Source organism: Helianthus annuus, chromosome 17 (assembly GCF_002127325.2).
Source record: "Helianthus annuus cultivar XRQ/B chromosome 17, HanXRQr2.0-SUNRISE, whole genome shotgun sequence".
NCBI classification, from domain to species: domain Eukaryota; kingdom Viridiplantae; phylum Streptophyta; class Magnoliopsida; order Asterales; family Asteraceae; genus Helianthus; species Helianthus annuus.
Genome location: NC_035449.2, coordinates 52,757,229 through 52,768,780, shown reverse-complemented (window position 1 = coordinate 52,768,780; position 11,552 = coordinate 52,757,229).

Here is an 11,552-nt window from a genome sequence, read left to right as displayed (position 1 = left end):
ATGAAGTAACAAACATCTCCAACAACATCGAACTTGATTAGATTATCTTGAGTGTTGAGGAGGGTGCATGAGCAACCGATTGGTCTGAAAAAGTGTACTAACGACTTCCGTTTGAAAAGAAGTTCGTAAGCAATCTTCCCGTGAGGTTTGACTATTAGAACTCTATTCAGCATGTAGCAAGCAGTGTTGACCGCCTCTGCTCAAAAGATAATCGGTAGCTTGGAGTCCATGAGCATTGTTCGAGTGGCTTCGATGAGAGTCCTGTTCTTCCTTTCTAGAACACCTTTTTGCTGAGGAGTTCTTGCAGCATTGTATTGAAGATGAATTCTTTTTTCTTCATAGAAAGAGATAAATGTCTAATTCTTGAACTCTATTCCGTTATCACTTCTGATGGATTTAACCTTCTACTTGATGATGCTCTCGATCATTGGGATGAAAGTCTTCAGAATATCAACAATTTCACTTTTTGTTTCAAGAAAATAGGCCTACAAAAAATGAGAGTAGTCATCTGTGATCACCAAATAGTAGGAACTCTTAGCCAAACTTTTAACACTTGTAGGACCAAAGAGATCCATATGTATTAGTTGCAAAGGAGAACCAATTGTGTTCACTTCTTTGGACTTGTGCGGCTCTTTGTGATGTTTACCTTGGGCTCACGCGATACATTTATTAAAAGCGGAAATTCTTTAATTGGTAAACCCTTACTAAATTTAATTTAGAAAGGTTATTTATGTTTTTGGAATTTACATGTCACATTTGCCTGTGCCAAAGCGGTGACTCTAATTCTGATGCTTTGAAATCAAATAAGTCATTTGATCTTTTGAGTTGGAATTCTTCATATTTAAGACATATGTGTTATTTTGACGGGGTGCCCTGAGCATAATCATCTCGGGAGGAACTGTATAGCCTGGCTTGAGAAAGACACATTCTAGGTCGTTGAACAGAACTGATATTCTTTATCACAAATTTGTGATAAGCTCATAAGGTCATAGCATAGTTCTGGGACATAATTAACGTCTTTTAGAGTTATAGCATTTGAAACCACGTCTTCGAGTCCAACGATCTTTCCCCCTTTTTCATCACCGGCAAAAGATACAAAATTGTCGTTAATAAAGTTGAAGTTTGTGAATAGTTCCTTCAGGCCCATCATATGCCGACAGCTCCCGCTATCTACTTGCCATATGTATTCCATCAAGGTCCGCAACCATTTTTTGCAATTTATTTTGTACACAACAACAAAGATAATATATACAGGTAAGTTGATGATCGGAACCCAAACTTACTTAAAATTTTAATCTATCATGATTCTCTGCAATGATACCCTCTTTGTGTTTCCAAAAACAAGTAGAGTTTACGAATCCTTTAACAAACTTTTTGAATTTGTCAAACTGTTCTGTAATGTTTTAAGAAAACTTTTGATTTTTTTTTTTGAAACTTTTTGTTTTTGCAATGTGTCCTAAATGGCCACATCTGAAACATCGAGAACAATGTGTATTATTTTTCTTCGAGGTTAAGGCGTTAGATGATGATGTTTGTGATGATCATCTTGAACTGCATGAGACATTTTCTAAAGAAGCAATCGAATTTGAGCTTTTGATTTTCTTCATTTTCTTGTCAAGTTGGCTGGTGTCTTTTATGCAATATTTAGCATCTTCACTTCCTTCTGTTGTAGTAGAGCTTAATTCCTCACTGCTGGTTTCTTCACTGTTTTCTGTGGTTGTCTTGCTCAACTCTTCACTGCTACTTTCTTCCCTTTGATCCTTTTCTGAGTCTGGTGTACCTGTCTGAGATGGAACAGATTCTAGAATCTCCTAAGTGAGAAATTTTCTGAATATGTTCTCCTTTAATTCTGGTACAAACATAAGAGGCTCACTGTCAGAAACTCAAGATTATAACAAAAAACGAACAGCAGGAATGTTTATTGCAATTGAGAATCAGAGTACAAATGATTTGGTCATCACAGCTTGACTAATACAAATGAAGATGTCAATGTGATGGTGTAAAAGAAACCCTAAGAACTCTTACAAATAACTTGCAAGAGAAAAAGCGATACAAAGGGTGAAAAATGAAAGAGCTGATATATGATAAAAGGGGATAATGATTGTCTGATGATCTCGAACAAGGGCACATCAGCTGAATATAAAGCACAAGAAACCCTATAGGGCCTTCACCGACATAGCAAAAGGGAACCCAGTTGGGCCTTCACCGACACAGCCCACAACAGCGAAAGAAGAAACCGGCCCAATCCTTGAAACAAAAGAAACACAGTTAAAGTAAAAGGTAAAAAATAATAAACGGAAGAGCATTAAATCTAAAGTGTTAATATCTTTAACACCCCCCTCAGTATTAATACTAAATAGATTAGAGAGAGCCAAACACTTACACATTTTGAGATGATCAGCTGGTTGTAATCCTTTTGTGAAAAAATCCGCATATTGATTTGAGGAGGAGACGCCAATCGTTTTAACCATTCCAGAGGCAATTTTTTCACGAAGGAAGAACAAGTCAATTTCAAAGTGTTTGGTTCTGTCATGAAAGACAGGGTTTGCCGCTATGGACAATGCAGCAGTGTTATCGCATCTTAACTCAACCGGCAACGTGACTTTAACCTGTAACTCTTGTAATATGTTGACCAGCCACATTATTTCACATAAGGCAGCACACATAGATATGTATTCTGCTTCAGCAGAAGATCTAGATATGACGCTTTGTTTTTTGCTTTTCCAGGAGATCAAAGAGTTTCCTAGAAATATGCAGAATCCTGTAACTGACCTTCGGCTATCAATGCACTTAGCCCAATCAGAGTCGGCATAAGCAGATAACTCAAATTTATCACCCTTTTTAAACATTAAACCAGTGCCAGGAGCACCTTTCAAGTACCTCAACAACTTGAATGCTATTTGAGAATGGGCCATAGTTGGCTTGTGCATATATTGAGAAAGAAAATGAACAGCATAAGCTATGTCGGGTCTGGTATGAGATAAGTAAATCAATTTCCCAACCAGCCTTTGATAATCATCAACATTAACAAAATTGTTTTCTTCCTTTTTACACGGATTTGTAATAACATAGTTTGCTTCAATAGGACATGAAACAGATTTACATCCACTAATACCAAACTCATTCAATAAATCCATACAATACTTTCTTTGAGTCAAACATATTCCTTCTTGAGTTTTAATGACATCAATTCCAAGAAAGAACTTTAAAAAACCTAAATCTTTGATTTTAAATTCAGACTGTAATAGATTTTTCACATTTTCAATTTCTTGTTTGCTATTACCAGTTAGAATTATATCATCTACGTAAACTAGCATAACAACAAACACATTTTCATAAGATTTTATGAACATAGAATAATCACATTTTGACTGATAAAAGCCCATTTTCAAGAGAACATTTACAAGCTTTTAATTCTACATTCGTGGAGCTTGTTTTAGACCATACAAGGACCTATTTAGTTTTCACACTTTATTAAGATTACTGTTATTCAGACCTTCAGGCATAGACATGTAAACTTCCTCTTTCAAATTTCCATAGAGAAACGCAATATTAACGTCAAGTTGATAAAGAGGCCAATCATTTTGAACAGATAAACTAACAATACATCTAATGGTAACCATTTTTACGACAGGGGAGAAAGTTTCATCAAAGTCTATTCCTTCCCTTTGGTTGAACCCTTTAGCTACTAACCTAGCTTTGTATCTCTCAACTTCTCCATTTGACTTATATTTAACCCTAAAGATCCATTTGCAGCATATAGGTTTTCTCCCTTTAGGAAGATCAACAATAGACCAAGTATTATTATTATTATGAAGAGCGCTAAGCTCTTCATTAATGGCATTCACCCAATTACTATCCTTGATAGCTTCTTTATATGAGTTGGGTTCAAGAATTTTATTGACATTTGATGCAAAACAAATATTATCAGAAGGTAAGTTAGCATAATTAACAACTCTCTCATAACCGAATTTGACCTTGCCTTCTACCACATAATCACCAAATTTCTTAGGAATAGACACAGACCTAGTGGATTTTCTAGTAGTGGTATGAGTACCCTTAGGAAGGTTTGATTCTTCATTGCTATTGCTAGACTCAACCCTCACAGGATTAGGTTCAGGTTCATACACTTGTTGATTGCCAGCCATGCCATCACCGGAGGGTGGCTGCTGAGTATCAACAAGAGGTGTTGATTCACTTGAACTACTGTGTTGTTGAGTCACAGTAGCTAAATCAGTTTCTGCCTTCTCATCATCATCGGGATTTATGTCACTTGAAGAATCATAAAGATCAAAAAAGTTTGAATTATTTAAAGATTCAGTGTTATCTAGATCAGATTTTGAAAATAGCTTAGTTTTATAGGGAAAAACATTTTCATGAAAGCTGACATCCCTAGAGAAGGTAAATTTCTTTTGATCTAGACTCCAAACTTTGTAACCGTTTTTTTAGATTTGAATACCCCATAAAAATACATTTTTCAGCTCTTTCATCAAGTTTATCAGGATTATTTAAAACAGTAAAGAAGCATAAGCAACCAAAAATCTTCAAGTGACTAAGAGAAGGTTCAAATCCAAAAAGTAACTCATAAGGCGTTTTACCGTTTAACACAGAAGAGGGTGTCCTGTTAATTAAGTACGAAGCAGTGAGAACACATTCAGACAAGAATTTTAAAGGAACACCTGACTGAAACAATAGAGCTCTAGCAACATTGAGTAAGTGTCTGTGCTTCCTCTCAACAACACCATTTTGTTGAGGAGTGTAAGCACAAGATGTTTGGTGAAAGATTCCATGTGACTTAACAAAGTTGGACATTTGAGAATTAACAAATTCAGTTCCATTGTCACTCCTAAAAATTTTAATATTTACTTCAAATTGAGTTTTCACAAGGTTATAAAAACTTTGAATATTTTCAAAAACTTCAACTTTAGATTTCATCAAATATACCCAAACGACCCTAGAGTAATCATCCACAATAGTGAGAAAGTATTTGAATCCTTCTATGCTTGGGACCTTATAGGGACCCCAAACATCTAAGTGAATTAAGTCACCTACTTTAGAAGTTTTGTGTTCACTTAAAGGAAAAAGGGACTCTGTGTTGTTTTGCTTTATGACAAACTTCATAAGGTTCAATATTAGCTTTATCAGATTTAAGATTTAAAACGTTTAAGGCTTGATCAGCAGGATGACCAAGTCTTGAGTGCCAGAGCTTTATAGTTTCAGCTTTATTAAAACAGGCAAACATAGAATTGAAAGAATTACCACAGAAATAAAGACCATCAGTTTGTCTACCAGTCACCAGGGTTTTCTTTAAGTACAAATCCTGAATATAACAAGTATCTTCATCAAGTACAACCCTAAGTTGATTATCCTTGGCTGATTTATGCACAGATATTAAGTTGACACAATATTCAGGGACCACAAAGACATCTATTAAGATGACAGAGTTGGATAATTTTAGCACCCTATTGTAGTGACTTTGGCATCAGTACCATTAGGGTGTTTGGCAGTTATGTTGTAATCAGAAACATCAACTTTATTAAACATGTTTTCACTTGACATGATCATTTACTCATTAGCACCAGAATCAATAATCCAGTTCATATTATTTTGTGACCAAGTTTTACTATTAAAAAAATAAAATCTCTTGTAATAATCTAAAGATGAGATCACATTATGACATTTACCTCCAACATTTGTCTTAGGCCCATCATCAGTCTTTTTCTCATTAAGCATGTCTAGAAGTTTAGTGAACTGATCTGGGGTAAGAGAATTCAAAGAATTGCTAACAGATTTGTCACTAACAGAATTATTCACAGAATTATTAGATTTAGACCACTGATTATTGGTTTGACTAGATTTAGACCTATAATTTGGAGGATACTGTTGGTGCACTACATCTGTCGACTTCGTCTTGGATCGAGTAATACATTGTATTGTATAGATTAGGGTGCGTATTACGAGAAAATATGAGATTGTATGTGTTTAGAGGAATAGTTTCGCTCATATGGACATAGGATGAAAGTTCCGCTTTTGTGTCATTGTAAAGGTTCCGCTTTTGTGTCATGTACACATAAGCGAAACCTTCATGTCTATATATAGTGAGTCATTCGAGCGAAACTATATCTATCACCTTGTATTCCACGCCGAAGTGCTGCCGGTGTGAAGATCTAACTGTATTCATTGTCAGATCAATAAAATCAGTAGATTAAGTGAAGATTCAGCTGTTTCTACCTACATTTCTTGTAATTCCGCACCTGAAACGTAGTTGAACGCCTCTGAACGACTCAATCAGGTCAAAACACGATCCTACAAGTGGTATCAGAGCTTGGGAGGAGGTTTTCTACAGAAATTAGCTGAATTTCATCATCATTTCTTTCTTCTACACCTTCTTTTATCAATTCAAAAAGTTTTACCGGTCGGATTTTGATCAAAATTTCACAGACTGTGCGCAATTGAACATAGACCAACCCTGGAAAGTTTTGGACCAAAATACGGACTAAAAATGGATGAAATCACCTTCGAACTTGGTTCCGCTTATTCGGACATATTGTAGTTCCGCTTTTCTGAACATCATAGTTCCGCTCATTTGGTCAACGATCAGAGGTTCCGCTCCAATTTGCGTACTAGTTTCGCTTGTATGTCATATTGTTGAAAGGTTCCGCTCCAAATTACTTTGTAGTTCCGCTCCTAAGGTCACATAGTTCCGCTCTTGTGATCATCAACAGTTTCGCTCTTTTGAGCTTGAAGGTTTCGCTCCAAGTACATTATCAGGGGTTTCGCTCCTAGTGCATTAGTAGTTTCGCTCAAAAGAACATCATAGTTTCGCTTTTCTGATCATCAACAGTTTCGCTCTTGTGTAGATTCAGACATTTAGTTTCGCTTATTTGTCACTATGTTTGAAAACGTGCTAAGTCAACATGGATACCGAATTATACAATGCGTTTGCAACACCGTCTGCTCCAACTGCGATTGCTCAAGCCATGAACTTAGAGAACGAGACGGGAACTACTCAAAAGCCCCCGAAATTGATGAGTATCGAAGAATATTACGGGTGGAAAGATAGGTTCGAGAACTGGGTTCAGGCAAATTATCTCAGATCTTGGGAATGTATACTAAAGAAGTACGTATTGCCTTGAACAGACTTGCAAGTTCTTAAAGAGTTGTCAGAGTTCACGGATCAGGAACGGGTTATGTACAAAGCGGAGAAAATGATGATCAGTCTGCTGCAACAAGCAATCAAAGAGGATATATTCATTTTGCTACAACATGACAAAACTGCAAAGTCAATCTGGGATTCACTTAAAGTCAAATTTGAGGGAAGTGAGAACATGATAAAAAGCAAGAAAGCATTGCTAAAGAAAGAGTTTGATTTGTTCAGTAGTTTACCGGGTGAAGATACGAAGAAGCTGATTGAACGATACTGTCACCTTGTACGATCAATGTCAATGTTGAGTATTACAAAAGATCGTGAAGAGTGGGTGGACAAGCTAGCAGATGCACTTCCACAAAAAGAGTGGGGAACTTATCTGATGATTTTGAAGAACATGGGTGTTTATGATGGGTTGACGATTTCTCAGTTTATTGAAAAGATCGAGAGTCAGGATCTGGAACAGCAGAAGATTGCCAGGATGAACAGTCCGAGTGATCAACAGGATGTGAAGATGTACTACAAGGGTAGCATTCCAGTTCCAGAATCTGAGAGAAGTCCGAAAATCCAAACTGCATTCAGTGCTGGAGATTCATCAGAAAAAGCTGATCTGGGTTTAAGCAAAAGCAGCAGTGGATTCTCATCAGTTCCAAGTGTCAATCCTAAAGAATCAAACACAAGTTTTCAGTCTCAAAGTACAAAGACAGGAAATGGTTATGTGATTCAGTGTAATGTAGCTCTAAATCTTCCAGAAGGTCAAAGTTTTTCTGAGGACACTGCGAAAGACCACATGGCTCTACTTGGTTCTGTGTTGTTGTCATATTAGGGTCTTGTAGCTGGTCGGATTGGAAATCCTATGCTCACCAAAGAGGATTACGACCAAATAGACGCTGAAGAGATGGAATTAATGGATATCAAATGGTGTCTTGCAAGTGTACTCAGACGTGCTGAAAAGTTCAAAACAATCACAGGGAAAATGACTTTCTTGATGCTCATGTATCTACTTTAGGTTTTGATAAATCTAAAGTTACTTGTTTTCGATGCAGGGAGAAAGGCCATTTCAAACGAGAGTGCAAGGGTAGAGAAGCTAGTGGTGCTCAGAATCCGTTCGAAAAAGATGACTACTACCGGAAAGCCATTTATCAGCAAGTTGGTCAATCACAAGATTCACAGACGGCTCATGGTAGGAAGATTGAAGATTCGAAGAGAGCATGTTTGGTGGACTTCAACTGGAGCAACTACATATCTCCTGATAGCAAAGTCTGTTTAGTTGATCAACATGATGAACAACTACCTGAAGGCTTCAGCTGGGATATGTTTGTTGATGAAAAGGGAGAGTTCAAAGCTTTCATTGCCAAGATTGTCAGAGAACCAGACATGTTTACCACATGGATGAAATCTATTGGTGTGACTGTAGAAAGTGTGGAAGAACAGTCTGTTACGTCTGATGAAAGTTTAGAAACTTTGATGAAAGTTCTTAGAGTTCTCAGAATGTTGATGAGAGTGTTCAGAATGATGTTACTTTAGAAAAGGAAATTGTATTTGATCAAACACCGTCTGATTCTGGTATATCAGATGTTGATTCTGAAAAATCTGTACAGTTTGATCAATCACCAGTTGATAACAGTAGTGATGATGAGGAAGAGAAACATATCAATATTGCTAAAATTCATCTTTCTCCTGAAAGTTTTCATTTCTATTTTGCAGATCGCATGGGAAAGTTGAAGGCAAAAAGAGCTGCAAAAGAACACATGGAAATGAAGACTAAAAGTGTTGCTGAGGAGAATGATGAGACTGAGCTGGTGAGTGAAGAAAAGATGTCTAAAGCTGAGAAGGTGAAAGAAGAAGAAAAAGTGATAGAAGTAGTGAAAACAATCGATGTTGAAAAGATTGTTGAAATTGTCAAGCCTTGCATGAAGTGTTTGGAAGCTTGCAAAGATTGTGCAGCAAAAGACGACATTATTGCTGAGTATGAGAAGAAGAAGGAGCAGTTACTGTTCAACCTCAATTATGTGAAAGAATCTTATGATGTCTTGAACAAAACAGTAACTGGTCTCCAAAAGACAAACTCAGAGAGAGAACAAGCACTAACGATGATAAATGCTGTGATGATGACAAAGCAGAAAGCCATCAACTTTTACATCGAAGAAAGTGCTAAATGGAAGCAAGAGTTGGAGACAGAGAAAATCAAGAATGAGAGGATTAGACGTTTATTGCAAAGCTATTCTAGTTCTGATTATCTCATTGATCGTATTTACCCAACTGTTGCAGGAATGGAAGCTTTTCAAGACGAGAAGCCGAAGAAGAAGAAAGATTGTGGTAAGAAACCGACTGTTAGCTATAACAAGTGTCCGCCTCCAATTTGGGAACGGTATTCTCCTAGAAAACCAAACGAGGAGCAAGTTGAAAAAGCAGTCAATATAAAGCTAAAAACCGACACAACTGACGTTTTACCAGATAACATTGATGTCACGTTTACCTCGTCCGATACTGATCATGAGTCTGAGTTAATCAAAAAGGTGGTCGAGCAGGTGTTGGATACTGATGAGGAGTCCGAGTCAAAGTCTGAGTCTGGAGGGTCAAATTCGTCAGTCAACAGTTCAAAATCGTCGGTCAAACGGTCTTACAGTAAAGAATTTTTGTTATCAAAAGCAAATTTGGATGATGAAACATTTGAAGTAGCATACACTTTAAATGATTCGGACAAATTATATTCTGACAAAGAATTTCCAATAAGAAGTGTTCGATTTGACATGATCAAAAAGGTATTCCAAATGACAGAAATTAATATTTCTGAAATAAAAGATTTAAATCTTACTGAAAAACCGAAAAAGTACACTTCAAGAGTTCAACAACGTCTAAACAAGAAAAAAGGTTACAATTCTGGTTCTGGTTTTCAAAAGAAATCAAACCAAAATCGTAGCTACAAAAAGAAAGGTCTTGGTTTTATTCCATCGGAAAATCATAAAAATATGAAAAATTCTAAAACAAAAACAGAATTTGTGTCAGGTGGAAGCTCAGAAGATGAACAGAAGAAACCGTTCTGGAGACAGTCAAATCAAGAGTTTCTTGCTGATAAAAGACAGAATGGAACTGATGTGTGGCAACCAAAAGAAACTCGTACCTGTTACAAATGCAATGAAGCTGGTCACATTGTATGGAACTGTTCAAAAAGTGCCAAATCAAAACAGGGAGTTTCTAGGAAATTGAAAGAAAAGGTTGTTGATGTTGAACCGCCAACCGAAAAACTTAAAATTTTTGAAAACTCAACTTATGAGGTCGGTGAATGTTCTAAAAAGAATGTTATCAAACAAAAAGCTGAGAACAACCAAATGTGGGTTGTTAAAAAGGTTAGTGAGAAAGTCGGCGATGAATCTGGTTCCACAAAGCCAGAAGAGCCATAGGTTGAGGTGAAAATTTCAGTGAATGATGAAGAGTTTCCATCACTGAAATTTGAAGAAGTTAAAAAACAAGTTGGTAAAGTTGACATCTCAAATCAATTTTACAATGAGAAAATTAAGTTTGATGTTAAGAAAACTTTTAATGGAAGTGTTAAAAAGATATTTGGGAAAATGTTGAATGGGAAAGCTTAGGGGGTTAAAGATTTTTACGCTACTAAAAAGGCAATTTACAACCCTACTGCTCAAGAGTTGAAAGCCATCAAGTCTGAGAAGACTTGGATGGAAGTTTGTTTCCCTTAATAGTCTAAGGACTACGCCGGAGATCCCAAGTTTATATCGTGGATCAGAAATCGGCATCATTCATGTTTTTGATAAGTTTGTATGAAAATGATTGATAATGTTTGAAATGTTACAGGTTGAGTGACTACGCCGGAGCTTCCAGGTAGGTAATTGAGAAGCAGGAATCGGCATCTTTGTGACTAATCTTACAAGTGGTAAAGAGGTTAATGTAGATGACTTATTCATACAAGTGGTATTAGTTAGTCATACTTACAAGTGGTATTGATTGTGATCTTACAAGTGGTACAAAGTTTGCTTGAATGCAAAATGGTAAATCAGGGACATTAAGTTGTACTTGATTTACTAACATGATAGAAACTGACAAGATGATGAACCATAACCCCGATTTTAACCCACGTGTAATCTACAAGAGATAAAAACAAACTCATTTTCCGGAAAAATCATTTGATTAAAACAAACCTAAGTGTTTTGAGATCTAAATGAGAAAATGGTTTGTGAAAGGGGGAGTTCTGATTGTTTGATGCGCTAGTGAATGGCGAATTGATGCAATTCGATGTCAGTTGTCAAGTTTTTGTACTGTTTGTTTTGTGTTCAAGTGGGTCTAGAGCTTAGTTGTTTTTCAAACTTTTTAATGTGTTAGAATTTTAGGGGGAGTAGATAATTTCAGAAAATCCAAAAACATTAGAAAATTTGAAAAATACAAA